Genomic DNA, 18,482 nt, shown 5'->3' with positions numbered 1-18,482 from the left:
TTACTAGGTGTTTTATTATTTTTCTGGCAATCGTGAATGGGATTCCATTCCTGATTTGGCTCTTAGGTTGGCTGTTTTTGGTGTATAGAAATACTTCTAATTTTGGTATGTTGATTTTGTATCCTGAGCCTTTGCTGAAGTTGCTTATCAGTTTAATGAGCTTTTGGCCAAGACTATGAAATACTCTAGGTATAGAATCATATTATGTGCAAACAGAGATGGATAATGAAACAAAAATATTCAACAGAATATTAGCAAACTGAATTAGTAGCACATGAAAAAGCTAACCCACCACAATCAAGTAGGCTTTAGTCCTAGTATGCCAGGTTGGTTCAACATATGCAAATCAATAAATGTGATTCATTAAGTAAACAGAACTAGGGACAAAAATCACTTCTCACAGGATCATTTCAATAGATGCAGAAGAGGCTTTCAATAACATTCAAAATCCCTTTATGTTAAAAACTCAGCAAACTAGGTATTGAAGAAACATACCTCAAAATATTAAGAACCATCTATGACAAACCCACAGCCAACATCATCCTGAATGAGCAAAAGTGGGAAGCTTTCCCCTTGAAAGCCAGCAAAAAACGAGGATGCCCTCTGTCACCACTCATATTCAACATAGTACTGGAAGTCCTGGCCAGAAAAATCAGTCAAGAGAAAGAAAAAGAGACATTCAAATAGGAAGATAGGCTGTCATCCCTTGCATTTTTCTATATAGCTTATAACTTAGTAATATCTTGGAACACAGCATGACCTTTCCTGCCTCAGGATCTTTGCCCATTCTACTTCCTTCATATAGATCATTCTGTGCAATTTCGCTGACTTGCGAAGTCATATTCAGTACTTTTATTTCTCATTATGAATAGTTTCAGGAAAACAAAAATAAAAAAATACAGTAGACACCTGGCTATTCAACATCTATATGTGAAACCTTTAAATACTTATACACACACACAGACACACACATATATATACATATATATTTTAATATTTACATCAGAATTTCTTTTTAAGAAATCAAGCACTTCCATTAATTTGAAGATATTGTGTACTTCTTCCACATCTCATTTCTCCTCTTTCTTCTCCAAAATATACCCAATATTATGAAATTGTTGGCTATAAATTCCAGCTCTATTTTGGCTATGTACATATTCATAATGATATTATTTTTAATACAACTTTGTATATATGGTACCATAATGCTGTATCCTTCTGTACCTTTCTTATTTCTTAATATTTTGTTTCATAATACTTTTATTCATTTTGAAGCATAGCAGTCTATTTCAGTAATTTTACCTGACTTATAGTATTATGTGGCATGAATATACTAGAATTTACCACTTTTCTGTTGATTCACATTTAAGATGTTTCTAATTTTTTCTTATAGCCATGTAGCAGTGAATATTATTATACATTACTATAAGGCTTCTAATTTTTTGTTATAACAACGCAGGAATGAATATTATTATACACTACTACTTATGCACATAAATAGCATCTCTTAAAAGTATCATACCTGGGACTGGACATTTCTATGTTATTGGATATGTGCAACTTGAACTTCATTCAATTTTGGAGGCATAGGAAAAATCATCTTTTTTTTTTTTTTTTTTTTCCTGTGACAACTTGGGTATTTCATACAGCCTTCCTTATCTCAGTAGAAAACAGACCCTACCAAGCTACTTTTTGTAGCAAGGATTTCCAAGTCAAGCGAAAAGTGGTGACTAAATTGAAAACTTCTGAATTTTCTGCCCTCCCTAACTTTGCCTTTACACTGGCATACTCTCTCTACCCTGAGTGCTGCCATCAACATCTTTTTTCCTAGGTAACTGCTATCTACCCTTTCCTCCACTTTTCCAAGAAGGAATTTAATCCTTCTTTTGTTTCTATTGGCCCAGGTTGGACATATTTCACTAAGGTTTACATAATACTATGGGAAAAGCACCAAATAGCAAATCATATAGAGAGGACAAAAAGTTCAAAATCATCTATGCTTGACAAATCCGGGCTTCAAATTCTGACATATTAATCTCATCTTCAGGTTTTGCAGGACATGTGTAATTGTAGTAGCTGCACTCCAGCTCCAAAATACAATAATTTTTTATTAGCTACCTCTACCAGGAGGAAGTCATCTTTCTACTCACCCCCTATAAACTTTATCTTAGACTCCTTAACACTATTAAATGTCTCATACCAGAAGACTCAATTTCTCACATGGTAGTTCATATAAGGCATTACTCTGCTAGTTCAGTTTTTTGGGTTTTAAAAGATGCCTTTTTTCTCAATATATATTTTACACCAAGAATTGTCACATTTAAAAAAGTCAACACTGACTTTGCACTTAGGTCTAATAATATAAAATCATATTAACCTTATCAAGGATATAACAAACATTTAAAATGGATTTCTCACATGTAGAAACAGAAGGCTTTTCCATTACACTTCCAGGGGTACCTGGGTTAGAATTAAAGATGTTTCCCTTTGTGACTTACCCAAAAGTTCCTTGATCTGATAAACAAACTTAGGAAAGTTTCAGAATACAAAATTAATGTAAAAAATGAGGAACTTTTTTTATAATTCAAACACAATTTATTTTTAATTTCTCAAACAAAAATCAACAGTTTAAGTCACTGATTGGCAAGCTATAGCCTGCAGGCCAAACCCAGAGCCACACCTGTTTTTGTAAATAAACTTTTATTGAATTACAGCCATGCTCATTTTTGTGCATATTTTCTATGGTTGCTTTTGCATGTCAATAGCAGAGTTGAGTAGATGGGACAGAGGTCGCATGACCTGCAAAGCCCAAAATATTTACTGTCCGGTCCTTTACAGGAAGTTTGCTGACACCTGATTTAAGTGATTATGATTTCATTTAAGGACAGGGTGACATCTGACAAAAGTATCAGTAAGAATGGGGGCACTGACCTATCAAATAGCGAGATTCCCCCAAATAGGAAGGAGATCAAGAGAGTATATTTGGCATCAATTCTTTGACAAACGTTTTGATATAAATTATAATTACTTAAACTACACATTCAAACAATTTAACAAGAACCTTTTCTTCCCTAATTTGGTCACTGTATTATTTGAGCAAGACAACAGATTGCTAATATTTAGTCCAAAAGAGATCACACCTGAAAGGGATGAAGAAGAACAGCTTAACTATCTCTCATCTGCTTATTCTTGAAGCAAGCTGAGAGTTGCTACCTGTTTTCCAGATGTCCATCTCCTCATTACAGAAGCTGAGGATTTGCTGTAGCCATGTAAGACAAGCTGGGAAGCAATGAACTCCTCATCTTTCTGTTCCTAGGTTCCATGATTGTTCTATTTCTTTCTGGGAAAGAAGTTACTGTCTTTTTTATTTTTTTTTATTTTTTTTCTGAGAAACAGTGATTGGCTCAGTCATGAATACTATCGAATTTGAATGCTATTGGTATATGAGGAACTTGCTGACAAGAAAAGTTTTATGTAATAAGCTCATGTTTTTATGGTGCCAGACGGAAGACAGGCTTCCAAGTTGAGATCCCAGGATTCTACACATTGAGAATCTCAAAATCTTCCTCCAGATCAAACTCCTCCAGTTATTCAGTAGAGTCAGTGAATTATGCCCCAGTGGTTGTCACTTCTGGCCTGGCTAGAGGTACAAGGAGAGGCCAGTGCGATGGATGTTTCTGAATCAATTCAAACATCTTTAAATGCTCCTTTTGAATTTCCTTCTGAACAAGACTATGCCAGTTATTAAAGTCTTTTTCTTATTTTCAGAAAAATCCCAATGCAACTGAAGCATCCAGGTTCAGTATGTTCATTCGCTGTGGGGACTGCAGGCAATGGAAAGTCTGGTCATCAATCATTTCATTCTCTTCAGTGTTGACAAAGGTCTGGGTTGTGTGAGGGTCCAAAAAGATGAGCTTATCACCTAAGAATTCTCTGAAATAATAAGCATTATTCGGTTTTTCTCCTAATGCCCTTCAAGAGTGTGGCATCTTAAAACACTCTTTGAATGCATCGACAGGATGCATTAACATAGACAGGATTGTTTCAGTTTATGCCCAGGCAAAGGGGCACAATGAGCAACAGGGGTTTCCAGGCTAGGCAGTAGGCAGAGGTGCCCTTACTCTAGTTTGAAGCAGAGAATCGGGAGACCTGTCACAGTCTGTGTCAGCACTCAAGGGAAGGACGCAACACTTTTTTTGATATCTTCAATGACCACTGTGTTATCCATTGAAACATAAAGAGACAAGGAATTCCATTCATCAAGTAAAGCAAGGTTTCTTGTTAACATCTGTGCAACTGTATTTGGTCCAAACCATTCTCCAATTGATTTCCCTTCTCCTACACCCATTTGTGCCATTTGATATATAGTGTAGCAACAATTTTTTATAAGAAGCACTGTAGGATCCATTGGTATTATGTTGTTGTTGTTGTTGTTTCTCCCAGTTCCAGTCCTTTCCCAAGTGTTTACGTATAAGGGCTTGAGCCAGTATCATCTGTCCACAGTATAGCATACATCCCTAACCAGGATCTGATGAAGGGCCCGTTACCCAAATTGGTGAAAATTTCCTTCTGTATGTAAACTATAGACAAGCACTCATATCAGACAACAGCTTAGAAGTTTCTGTTTTAATATGATGCTGTTTTTCTAAGATCCATACCAGCTCTTCTGTATCTAAATATTCTTCTAGGTATTCAATGAAAGTAGTAATCTGGTTTTCATACTTCGATAAAACTGACTCCATTCTCCAGCTGTCATCCTGGGCCAATTCCACCAGCAACCTGGTGGAATAGCTTCTGCACAACAAAAGAAACTATCAACAGAATAAACAGACAACCTAAGAGTGAGAGAAAATATTTGAAAACCATGCATCTGACAAATATCTAATACCCAGGATGTATAAGGACTTAAACAAATTCATGTGCAAAAAACAAACAACCACATTACAAAGTGGACAAATGATGGGAACAGACACTTTTCAAAAGAAGACATACATGCGGCCAACAAGCTTATAAAAATGCTTAACCTTACAAATAATCAGAGATATGCAAATAAAAAACATTATGAAATACCATCTCACACCAGTCAGAATGCTATTGTTAAAAAGTCAAAAATAACAGATGCTGACAAGGTTGTGGGGAAAGAATACTTATAAACTGATGGCACAAAGAAAAATTATTTCAGCCATTGTGAAAAGTAGTGTAGTGATTCCTTAAGGAGTTTAAAACAGAACTACAATTTGACTAGCAATTCTGTTGTTGAGTATATACACCAAAAGATGTAATTCATTCCACCGTAAAGACACATGCATGTGTATATTCATCACATAATTATTCAAAATAAAAAAGACATGAAATCAACCTACATGTGCATCAATAGTAGACTTGGTAAAGAAAATGTGGTACTTATATACCATGGAATACTATGCATCAATAAAAAAGAACCAAATCTGGAGGCCATTATCCTAAGCAAACTAACAAAGAAACAGAAAACCAAATGCTGCATTTTCTCACTTATAAGTGGAAGCCAAACATCAAGTACATATGGACACAAAGAAGGAAACAATAGTCAGGTCTATCTGAGGGTGGAGGTTGGAAGGAGGGTGAGGATCAAATATCTATTTACCAGGTACTATATTTACTATCTAGGATAGAAATAATAAATTATTTACACATAATTTATTTATATAACAAAGTTGCACATTTTCCCCTTGAAACTTAAGTAATATTTCTTTTAAAAAGTACACATTTCATTGAGCATTCTATAAAAGTTGTTTTCTAAAAGATAAATAGAGCCGGGCATGATGGCTCATGCCTGTAATCCCAGCACTTTGGGAGGCTGAGGCGGGTGGATCACCTGAGGTCAGGAGTTCGAGACCAGCCTGGCCAACATGGGGAAACCCCATCTCTACTAAAAATACAAAAATTAGCTGGGCAGGGTGGCAAAACCTGTAATCCCAGCTACTCGGGAGACTGAGGCAGGAGAATCGCTTGAACCCAGGAGGCAGAGGTTGCAGTGAGCCAAGATCGCACCACTGCACTCCAACCTGGGTGACAGAGCGAGATTCTGTCTCAAAAAAATAAAATAAAATAGAAACAAATTAAATAAATTACAAAAGTTAAAGGTAAATAATCTTGAATCCTGATTTTATTTTGTTCATGTTCATGAACGAACAACACAGTAATTCAGGACCTATAAACAAAATTGGGAAGACAATGATTTTAACAGATTAAATGATAAAGGTAGTAACAAATATGTAACGAAGATCTTATAAATGAAGAATATACCAAAAAAGTAATGCAGATGCATATCTCATAAATTTAGGAGCAAATAGGACCTGATTAGTCGGTACGAGTATATAAAATAAGAAGAGGCCAATTATACATTTTATTTAGCATATAGTTCTCAATCCTAATACTTGGGGAAAATCGCAAGCTCTAGAGTTTGAGTCAAAACTGAGTTACTTAGAAAACTTTAAGTTGTGTGCCTATTTGGAAATCCCTTTTATTGTTCTTATAGATCTGAGTCAAGTACAATATTTAATTACTTTAAGTTAATTTTAGTAGTGTTTTGGAATTGATTGTTGATTCTAGTTTATTAGGATGGGAGAATATGTATGTCTAATTCAAGCTCAAATACATTAATTAACATTTTTGCATTTCACTTTGCTTCCATCTGACAGCTCAGTAATTTTGTTCCACCCATACACTAATAGCTAAGCTTAATTTTTCTTTCTTATTTAAAATCCATATGTATAGTTTATTCCAAATCTCTGTATAGAAGTGCTTATTTATCATTTATATTTGTGAAGAAACCAGCTTATATTTGACACATACTTACTTGGTGAAACAGTTGACTTAGAAGTGGGGAGAAAATGGCTGACTAGACACAGCCAGGAGGAGCACCTACCACCAAGGGACAGGGCATCGGGAAGACTGGTGGACTACCAGTAGATCTTTAGAGGGAAGGCATTGAGAGTGGACTGGGGGAGGACCCAGAAGCTGGGCTTCAGAGGAAGAAAGTTGGTAATACTGCATGGGACTACTGCACACGGGACTACTGCACACTCATTCCTGTTCCCCAGTGTCTCTTGGGAAAGGGATAAAGGGATAAGTTGAATAGGCAAGGAGCAACCCACTTTTGCCACTGGCCTTTGGGATCCTGACAAGAGCAGACCACTTGACCACCATTGACACTTGAATTGGCAGGGAGAACTGCTCAGATTAGCAATAGGGACAGAACTCCAGCCAGAGAAAAGCCCAGAGGGTTTGGTGCAGGAGCATCTGTAGTGGAGCATGGCCAGGCCACCATTCCCCTAGGACTGACTCATTCCCATGAGACTTTAGCCTTAAGGGGAATGGATGGACCTAAACTCTGCAGGGTGATCTTGCCCATGAGAAAGAGCTGATCTAACCTGAGCATCCCTTGGTCTTCTGGCCTCTCCAGAGGCCCTAGCCTGTCTGCACCTGCTTGCAGTGCAACCTACAGGTAACTCCAGAAGCTGCTGCACTGGCAGATCTCCTGCACTAGCAGATAATACCTGACTGGCAGAATTTTCCAAAACAACAGCCCCAGTGGACATGCACAAGCCTGCTTGCAACCTGCCCTCACTGCAGGCCCCCCATCTTGCTTTGCCTGCATACACTCACTCACACATGACCAGCCCCCACATAGCTTTGCTGGTTCATGTGTGCAAGGAAGACCTTGCTTTTTCTTCCTTGCCAGCACGAGTGTGTGTATGCACACTGCTGTGCCACTAATGCCAGCAGGAGTGAACCTTGCCCCCTCACACAACTACACCAAAATTGTTGTCGGAGCACGGGTAGACAGAGACACCATCAGACCCATCCTTGCCAGTGCCCCACCCGTGTGTCAGAAGTGCCTCAAGTGCAAAACTAGGCATGGAGAAAAGAAGACCCACCCCAGCACTGAGCAGCCACTGCTGCATGTGGGAACATGAAAGGAGGGTGCAAATACGACCACTGGCATGAATATGCACACAGTCACTGGTGGGGTTCTCCTCTCCCCCTGAACCATGCTGCAAATGCCAGCCAATGCTGCAAACACCTGCATGCATGGAGGCTAAGCTGCCAACACCAGTGGGTTCTGTGAATGCCTGCATGGAGGCTGGAAACCTGGCACCTGCTAGCACATTACCATAGCCCAAAAAAGTGCACCCCACCATGCTGCAGCTGCAGCTGCTACCAGAATGTGCAAACAAGAATGAATTCTGCTGCCACCACCTTATGAATTGCTTTGGCTAAAATCACCCGTCGGAATGTTGTGAGCAGCGGTTTGTGAACACCTTTGACCTAGTGCAACAGGTTCCTAAACTCAAGGAGCCATAAAAAAAGTGGAGACCCAACACCAGTCCAGCAGAGTTAGAATATGCATTCCAGGAGTCCTAAACTGAGCCTTGGACCCCAAAAATCTTTCAGAAATGAATCCAGTAAACTTAACCCACCCTATACAACAATCAAATCCCCAAGATTATTCAAGGTCATCAAATAAGATAAAAGGAAAAAAAAAAACATTCAAAGGACAGCATCAATAATAAAGATGAGAAAGAACCAGTGCAAGAACTCAGACAAGTCAAAAAGCCAGAGATCTTCTTTCCTACAGACAACTGTACTAGTTCTCCAGCAAGTGCTCCTAACCAGGCTGAGATAGCTGAAATGACAGAAATAAAATTCAGAATATAGATAGGAACAAAGACCACCAAGTTCCAGGAGAACAGTGAATCCCAATCTAAGGAAGCCAAGAGTCACAATAAGAAAATACAGGAACTAAAAGAAAAAAAAAAATAGCGAGTGTAGAGAAGAACATAACCCACTTGATAGAGTTGAAAAACATACTACAAGAATTTCATAATGCAATTGCAAGTATTAACAGCAGAATAGATGAAGCTGAGGAAAGAATCTCAGAACTAGATAACTGGCTTTCTGAAGTAAGATAGCAGGACAAAAAGAAAAAATGAAGGGAGTAAAGAAAACCACCATGAAATATAGAACAATGTAAGGAGACTCAATCTATGACTCATTGGTATGTCTGAAAAAGATAGGTAGAATGGAAGGAGTTTGGAAAACACATTTTAGAACATAATGCATGAGAACTTCCCCAACCTAGCAAGAAAGACAAGCATTCAAATACAGAAGACGCAAAGAACCCCCACCAAATATTTCACAAGGAGATCATCCCCCCAAAAAACATAATGATCAGAGTCTCTAAGGCAGAAATGAAAGAAAAAAATATGTTAAAGGCAGTTGCAAAGAAAGGATAGGTCACCTGCAAAGGGAAGCCCATCAGACTAATAGTGGGCCTCTCAGAGGAAACCCTACACACCATTAGATATTGGGGGTCTATATTCAACATTCTTAAATAAAATAAACTCTAACCAATAATTTTATATATGGCCGAATCAAGCTTCATAAGTGAAAGAAAAATTAGATCCTTTTCAGACAAGCAAATGCTGAGGGAATTTGTTACCACTATAGCTGCCTCACAAGATCTGCTGAAAGAAGTACTAAATATGGAATGGCAATGTCATTACCAGACACTACAAAAACACATTTAAGTACACAGGGCAGTGACACTACAAATCAAGAAAACAAACACTCTTATCTGCATAGGAGCCAGATAACAACAAAATGACAGGATCAAATCCACACATATCAATACTATCCTTGGATATAAAAAGCTAAAGGCCCCAATTAAAAGGTACAGACAGAGTGGCAAGTTAAAGAACCAAGACCAATAGTTATGCTGTCTTCAAGACACCTATCTCAAATTCAATGACACCTACAGGCTAAAATAAGAGGATGGAGAAAAATATACAAGCAAGCTGAAAATGTAAAAAAGCAGGGGTTACAGTCCTGATTTCATACAAAACAGACGTAAAACAATAAAGGTAACAAAAAGCAAAGAAGAGTGCTACATAACATACAGGGTTCAACTAAACAAGAAGACATAACTATCCTAAATATATATGCACCCAACACAGGTGCACCCAGCTTCATAAAGCAAGTTCTTAGAGACCTTCTAAGAGACGTAGATTCCCACACAATAATGGAGGAAGACCTTAACAGCCCACTGACAGTATTAGACAGATTACTGAGGCAGAAAATTTAAAAAAAAAGAGAGATTTAAGGCTTTCACACTGGACCAAATAAACCTGATAGACATTTACAGAACTTTCCATCCCAAAACAGCACAATGAACATTATTTCCATTGCCACATGGGACATACCCTGTAATCAACCAAATAAGCAGACGTAAAGCAATCCTCAGAAATAGTAACATAACTGACAGCATATCAACCACACTCTCAAACTACAGTGCGATAAAAGTAAAATTTAAGACTAAGAAAAATGCTCAAAACTGTACAATTACATGAAAATTAAGCACCATGCTTCAAAATGACTTTTGGGTAAATAATGGGACTAAGGCAGAAATCAAGAAGTAATTTGAAACTAATGAGAACAAAGATATAACATACCAGAATCTTTGAGATACAGCTAAGGCAGTTTTAAGAGAGAAATTTATAGCACTAACTGCCGTATTTAAAAAGTATGAAAGATCTCAAATTAACAACCTAACATAACATCTGAAAGAACTAGAGAAGCAAGAGAAAACAAACTCAAAGCTAACAGAGGACAAGAAATAACCAAAATCAGAGCTGAACTGAAGAGATTGAGACACAAACAAGTATTTAAAAGATCAACAAATCTAGGAGCTGGTTTTCGAAAAAAAAATTGAGATAGGTAGATTGCTAGCTAGACTAATAAAGAAGGAAAGACAGAGGATTTAAATAAACACAACTAGAAATGACAAAGGGCATATTACCACTGAACACACAGAAATACTAATGACCATCAGCAAATACTGTGAACTCCTCTGTACACACAAGCTAGAAAATCTAGAAAAAAAATGATAAATTCCTGGACACATACATAGTCCCTACACTAAACCAGCAAGGAATTGAATCCCTGAACATAAGAAAAATGAGCTCAAATTGTATCAGTAATAAACAGCCTACCAACCAAACAAAAGCCCAGCATCAGACAAATTTACAGCCAAATGCTATCAGATGAACAAAGAAGGGCTAGTTTCATTCTACTGAAGCTATTCCCAGAACTAAGGAGGAGGGTCTCCTCTCCTATTCATTTATGAGGCCAGCATCATCCTGATACCAAAACTTGGCAGACTTTCTTTTTCTTGGCAAACAACAGAAAAAGAAAATTTTAGGCCAATATCTTTGATAAACATCGATGCAAAAAACCTCAACAAAATACCAGTAAACTGTATCCAGCAGCACATCAAAATGCTAATCCATCATGATGAAGTAGGTTTTATCTTTGGGATACAAGGGTGGTTCAACATATGTGAATCAATAAACACAAGTCATCACATAAATACAACTAAAGATAAAAACCATGAAATCATCTCAATAGATGCAGAAATAGCTTTCGATAAAATTCAACATGTCTTCATGGTAAACACTCTCAACAAACTAGGTATTGAAAGAACATACCTCAAAATAATAAGAGCCATCTATGACAAACCTACAGGCAGCATCATACTGAATGGGTAAAAGCTGGAAGCATTCCCCTTGAAAAGTGGCACAAGACAAGGATGCCCTCTGTCACCATTCCTACTCAACACAGTATTGAAGTCCTAGGCAGAACAATTAGGCAAGATAAAAAAAAAGGGGGGGGCGGCAACCAAATAGCAAGAGAGGAAATCTAACTATCCCTGCTTGGAGATGACATGGTTCTACATCTAGAAAACTCCACTGTCTCTCCCCAAACACTGCTTGAACTAATAAGCATTTTCAACAAAGTTTCAGGATACAACATCAACATGCAAAAATTACTAGCAATCCTACATATCAACAACAGCCAAGCTGAGAGCCAAATCAGAAGTGTAATCTCATTCATAATTGACACAAAAAGAATAAAATATCTAGTAATACATCCAACCAGGGAGGTGAAAGATCTCCACAGTGAGAATTATAAAATACTGGTCAAAGGTATCAGAAATGACACAAACAAATGAAAAAACAGTTCATGCTCAGCAATTCATATATTCAATGGTACAACAGTATACTTATCAAACTACCAGTAACATCATTCACATAAGTAGAAAAAACATTTTAAATTCATAGGGAATGAAAGAAGACCCTGGACAACTGAGGCAATTCTAAGTAAAAAGTACAATGCAGAGAGCATAACACTACCCAATTTCAAACAATACAACAGGGCTACAGTAACCAAAACAGCATGGTACTGGTAGAAAAGCACACAAATAGACCATTTGAACAGAATAGAGAGCTCAGAAATAAGGCTGCACACCTACAAACATCTGATCTTCAGCAAATCTGACAAAAACAAGCAATGGAGAATGAACTCCCTATTCAATAAATAGTTCTGGGAAAACTAGCAAGCCATGTGCAGAACTTTGAAACTGGATTTCTTCCTTACACCGTATACAAAAATCAACTTAAGATGTATAAAAGACTTAAATGTAAAACTCAAAACTATAAAAACCCTGGAAGACAATCTACCCAATATCATTCAGGAAATAGGTACTGGCGAAAATGTGATGACAAAGACAGCAACAGAAATTGCAACAAAAGCAAAAATTGACAAATGGGATCTAATGAAACTAAAGAGCTTCTGCACAGAAAAAAAAAAAAAAAAAAAAAAAAAAAAAAACTGTCAACAGAGTAAACAGACAGTTATAGACTGGGAGAAAAGACTAATTATGCACCTGACAAAAGTCTATATCCAGCTTCTGTAAAGAACTTATACAAATTTACATGAAACAAGCAACCCTATTTAAAAGTGTGCAAACAACATGAACAGATATTTTTCAAAAAAAAAAAAAAAAAAGGCATACATGTGGCCAAGAAGCATGTGAAAGAAAATTCAATATCACTGATCATTAAAGATATGCAAATCAAGGCTGGGCGCGGTGGCTCACGCCCGTAATCCCAGCATTTTGGGTGGTCGAGGCAGGTGGATCACGAGGTCAGGAGATTGAGACCATCCTGGCTAACACGGTGAAACCCCATCGCTACTAAAAATACGAAAAAAAAGAAAGAAAGAAAGAAAGAAAATACAAAAAATTAGCCAGGCGTGGTGGCGGGTACTTGTAGTCTCAGCTACTCCAGAGGCTGAGGCAGGAGAATGGCGTAAACGCAGGAGGCGGAGCTTGCAGTGAGCCCACACTGCACCGCTGCACTCCAGCCTGGACGACAGAGGGAGACTCCGTCTCAAAAAAAAAAAAAAAAAAAAAAAAAAAAGCAAACAAACAAACAAAAGATATGCAAATCAGAACCACAATGAGATACCATCTCACACGGTCAGATGGCTATTTTTAAAAAGTCAAAAAATAACAGATGTTAGCAAGGTTGCTGAACAAAGGGAACATTTTACTTACACACTGTTGGTGGGAACGTAAACTTCGCAACCATTATGGAAAAGCAGTGTGGCAATTTCTTAAAGAGCTGAAAACAGAACTCCCATTCAACCCAGCAATCTTATAGCTGCATATATCCCCAAAGAAATAGAAATCATTCTGTCATAAAGATACATGCACACGTATGTTCATTGCATCACTATTCACAATAGCAAAGTCATGGAATCAACCTAAATGTCCATCAGTGGTCTACTGGATAAAGAAAATGTAGTACACATACACCATGGGATGCTATGTAGCCATAAAAAAAAAAAAAAAAAAAAAAAAAATGATATCATGTCTTTTGCAGTACTTGTGTGGAACTGGAGGCCATTATCCTTTGCAAACTAATGCAAAATCAGTAAACCAAATACTGCCTGTTCTCACTTGTATGTAGGAGGTAAATGATGAGAGCACATGGACACAAGGAGAGGACAACAGACACTGGGGCCCGCCTGAGGGTGAATGGTGGGAGGAGAGAGAGGAGCAGAAAAATAACTATTGGGTGGTAACATTTATTGGGTAGTAATAGTTATTTTTATATTATAAAAATATTTAAATATATTTAAATATCAGTAGGTTTAGTATCTGGGTAATGAAATAATCTATACAACAAATCCCTATGATTTGAATTTACCTATATTACAAACTTGCACATATACCCCTGAACCTAAAAGTTGAAAAATACGATTAACTTTACTTTAACTATTTTAGCTTGCTGACTGCCTGATGTGGTCCTTTAAATAAGCTTGCTCTTGAGTTTCGCTCTTAAAGCTAGCTGGTAAGAACATAATTGGAAATATCTGGAGCAAGCAAAATATAAGAACCTTCACTAAGAAATAGAGATCAAGAAAGAAGAGTTTTCTTAACAATTGAAGAAAATGTTTTAGAAAAATACTGTTCCAGAGAGAAAGAATCTAATGAATAAGTACAGAGAAGAAAGTAGTTCATGATGAAATACAGAGACAGAGACTCAGGAAATGGTTATCTTGAAAATAAATAGATGATTAAAAAACAAACTGCAAAGAACAAAACAGACAAAAAAAAATAGAAGATTAAAAATGGATGGGTCATTATATAACAGTAAGGAACAAATCATTATATTTAAGCACTTAAATGCTGAGAGCTGAGTGTCAGCTACAGAGGAGCAAAATTATAAAGATGTTTAGACATACAGTACAAGTTTTTCAGATTGTGGGTTTCGCCCATTTGAACTCTATTTTTAAATCAAATAAATATTTTTTTTGACTAAATTTTTAACTTGGTATATTTATAAAAACTTTGCTTTCATATAACTGGAAATTCCTAGTTTTCTAGGATCAAAGCACTCCTTGTCAAATTTCCTTAGGTAATTGCCTCATGAGGCCGGGCGCGGTGGCTCAAGCCTGTAATCCCAGCACTTTGGGAGGCCGAGACGGGCGGATCACGAGGTCAGGAGATCGAGACCATCCTGGCTAACACAATGAAACCCCGTCTCCACTAAAAATACAAAAAAATTAGCCGGGCGTGGTGGCGGCGCCTGTAGTCCCAGCTACTCGGGAGGCTGAGGCAGGAGAATGGCGGGAACCCGGGAGGCGGAGCTTGCAGTGAGCCGAGATCGCGCCACTGCACTCCAGCCTGGGCGACAGAGCGAGACTCCGCCTCAAAAAAAAATAATAATAATAATAATAATAATTGCCTCATGAACTTAGAGATAATATTAGTCTCAGAGAAGAGATTAGTAAAACATACAATGAATGAGATTAGTCATTTGCAGAAGTCATTTACTATAAAGGACAGTGTATAATCGTGATTATTATGAGATAGTGTGTCTCCTATAATTAAGATGACTAACATGTTTCCTTGGGACTTGAATGTAACTTAAAATTGTAATTTAATCAATGTTATTGTACTCTTAAAAACTAATGTTTTATTACAGATGTTGATATGGTTTTTCTCTGTCCGCACCCAAATCTCATCTTTAATTGTAGCTCCCATAATCCCCCCATGTCATGGGACGGACCAGATGGGAGGTGCTTGAATCATGGGGGTGTGTTTTTCTCATGATGGTGAATGAGTCTCAGGAGATCTGATGGTTTTGTGGAGGGCAGTTTGCCTGCACATGCTCTCTTGCCTGCCACAGTGTAAGATGTGCCTTTGCTCCTCCTTTGCCTTCCACAAAGATTGTGAAGCTTCCCCAGCCATGTGGAACTGTAAGTCCATTAAACCTCTTTTTCTTTATAAATTATCCTGTTTGGGGTATGTCTTCATTAGCAGCATGAGACAGACTAATACAGACAGGTGTGGTTTACCAAAAGACTACACAGAAGAGGATAAAAGAGTAAGAATTTAGTCTTGTTACTGAGCACAATGCAATTAAGAGAGACACTATGTTTGATGGACATAAATTTTCTGATCTCTAGACATGTCTTTGTAATTGTAGGTCAAGAATAAATCATCAGTCTCTCTTGTGATACAGATTTCATCACGAGAAAGCTCAAGGCTCACCACATTTGGATTTCTTGTTAATCAGTTCCTAAATACCTAATTTAGCTTACCAAGTACTTTAATTCCATATACATTTTCTTTGCACCACCAGAATAAGGTACCTTCTGCTGTAAATTTTAAAATTGGCATTCTGGCATATACATCAATCATTCTGAGAATAGTTAATATGAGCGTATTCTTAAAAGACTATTACCTCTTGAAATAAGAACAAAAAATATTTGTGTACCTTATATTTGACACCAGAAGTTAAACAACTATAACAAATAAAATAAAATGTGCATAACAGCACAAATTCAATATACGTTCATTTCTCACTAACTTAATAGTTTAAGTTGGCTTTCTTGTTGGCAAGTTACACTCCTCCAGTTGATGATTTATGAACATGGGTTTCTTCTATCTTGTGGATACACCATCCCATAGACCCTTATTTTCATCTGCACTTAGTTGAAGAAAGAGAAAATTGTGAAGTTATGCTTGCCACTCATAGGCGTTGGCAGAAAATTGCAGTTTTTGCTCTTATTCTATTGACTAAAAATCCATTATGTGGCTATATGCAATTGCAAAGGAGGTAGAGATTCTTTGCCTAATTGTGTGCCCAGAAGAACCATGAGTGGTTTTGGAGATGAACTAGAAGTTTATGCCAAATCTTATAAAGCTGAGATTTATAAATCTTATAAATCTTATAAACCTTATATCTTGATGATAGCACCAAAGAACTCCAGCCATGATATTAGATGTATATATTTACTCTGAACTGCATTGTAAATAAGGAGTTTCATTATTTAGTGGCAGTAACTTAAGGTAAGATCAAAGTGCTAGAATAATTTTAATTTGATATTGGACATTGCCATAATTTCATTCGTTAGTTCTGAATGAAACAAAAGTGAAAAAATATAGCTGGGCACAGTTAGGGGAGAAACTATATTTGACTTCAGGTGTTAAGATGGATTCTGACAGTGGGGCTTATAGAAATATAAGAAACAATAAAAATTCTTAGGCTATTTTGGACCAAGTATTCTATATTGATTCTTAACATTACAGATAACTTAATGATTTTGTTAGTCTTTTTTCTACCATAGGTTTCTAGTACTTAGAGAAAGAAGAAAAACTGATGAAAGATGGCCATAGATAACTGCCTGGATAGAAACTGTATGTTAGCTATAACCTGAATACTTGTAAACACCAACTTATCATCTTCATCATTCATACTATCAATATCCCATGTTTCACTTGTCTCTTTCAGCTGCTCTTTAAGTTTTGCATTATTTTCAGGTGATTCTGATGAGAAAGAAAATTTATTTCTAACATTTGCAAAATCACAAGAGAAGTCGTGCAAAACCACAATTAAAGCTTCTTTTGCAATTAAGAAGAAAATGAAGTAAAAAAAATATGGAATTCATGCTCAATTGTATTTTAGTTGTCAGATATTTAAAATGTTAATTTTGTCTTGTTAATTCCTTGCTATGCATTTTTAAACCTCTAAAAGCAACAGACAACTGTAATAACGATCTACTGAAACACATGCTAATCCTTTTAAATGATCTAAAGTAGTTCATGAAAATTATAATGCATTAACCTGAGTATATATGACATTGAATAGTGTGTCTGCAGATTGAATTATGATACAACTGTGATAATTTAATGATTTCATGCTCATGATCTCATTTTATGTTTCAGATACAGATTTCTTTTCTTCTATTACTCAAATTTTGGGAAAATATACATTGATGAAGCCTTTGGAAAAAGAAAAATCTGCATTAATACTGGTATGGGCCATGGAGAAGATACTATAAACTTCTTGGATTAAATGAATAAAATACAAGATTAGCATGCAAGAGTCGGCAGTACTCAAAATGTCACATATGAATATATTAATAAAAGCTTATCAATGTTTCCATGTACCAGATTTGCTTGTTTGTGAAAGTATTTACAGAGATCTAGTGTTTCCATTGTTCAAAAATGTGTTGGACCTTCCTCTGCTTCAAAAAACAACCTCTGGGTGTTAGCCACATTATTTTAACTATTCTTGGTGGTGACAAATCATAATCTTTTGAGAATGAACTTGATTTTATTTCAAATATTATGAAAACCCAAAGATGACCAAATTTTTTAATAACTTGGCTAATATAATTTAGGCTAAAAATGAGGTTTCAAAATATAGTAACATGCTTAGCTTATTTGTGTGATTAATATGAGCTTTATTCAACAGATATTTACTGAGTGATATGTATAAAAATTGTGTTTTTGATGCTAAAGTTCTCAAATTTGCAATAAAATTGCTTGGGAAGCTTTAAAAATACTAAGTCCTACTCCCATAAATAATTATTGATTTGTCTGGGTGGGGCCCAGGTATTGATGTAAAAATTAAAAAGCCTTTCCAGGTGATTATAATGTGTAACGATGGTTTTAAATGACTAAGGTAAAATATTTAGACATCAGTAAGACAAATTAGCTGGATACAACTGATGAAAAATGCCCTTCTCTTTCCCTATGCTATAAGTTTCACTTATAGAGTCACAGTCAACAGAATAAAACTAAA

General features: G+C 36.6%; 1 pseudogene; it reads right to left on the bottom strand.

Annotated features, from left to right (window-relative positions):
* Positions 1-3,539: 3,539 nt before the first annotated feature.
* On the bottom strand, positions 3,540-4,754 carry LOC102139879 (cysteine protease ATG4A-like; annotated as a pseudogene).
* Between the last annotated feature and the right edge of the window lie 13,728 nt (positions 4,755-18,482).

This window comes from Macaca fascicularis, chromosome X (genome assembly GCF_037993035.2).
Source record: "Macaca fascicularis isolate 582-1 chromosome X, T2T-MFA8v1.1".
Taxonomy (NCBI): domain Eukaryota; kingdom Metazoa; phylum Chordata; class Mammalia; order Primates; family Cercopithecidae; genus Macaca; species Macaca fascicularis.
The sequence above is the reverse complement of the archived record's forward strand: the minus strand, read 5'-3'. Positions and strand labels throughout refer to the sequence as shown.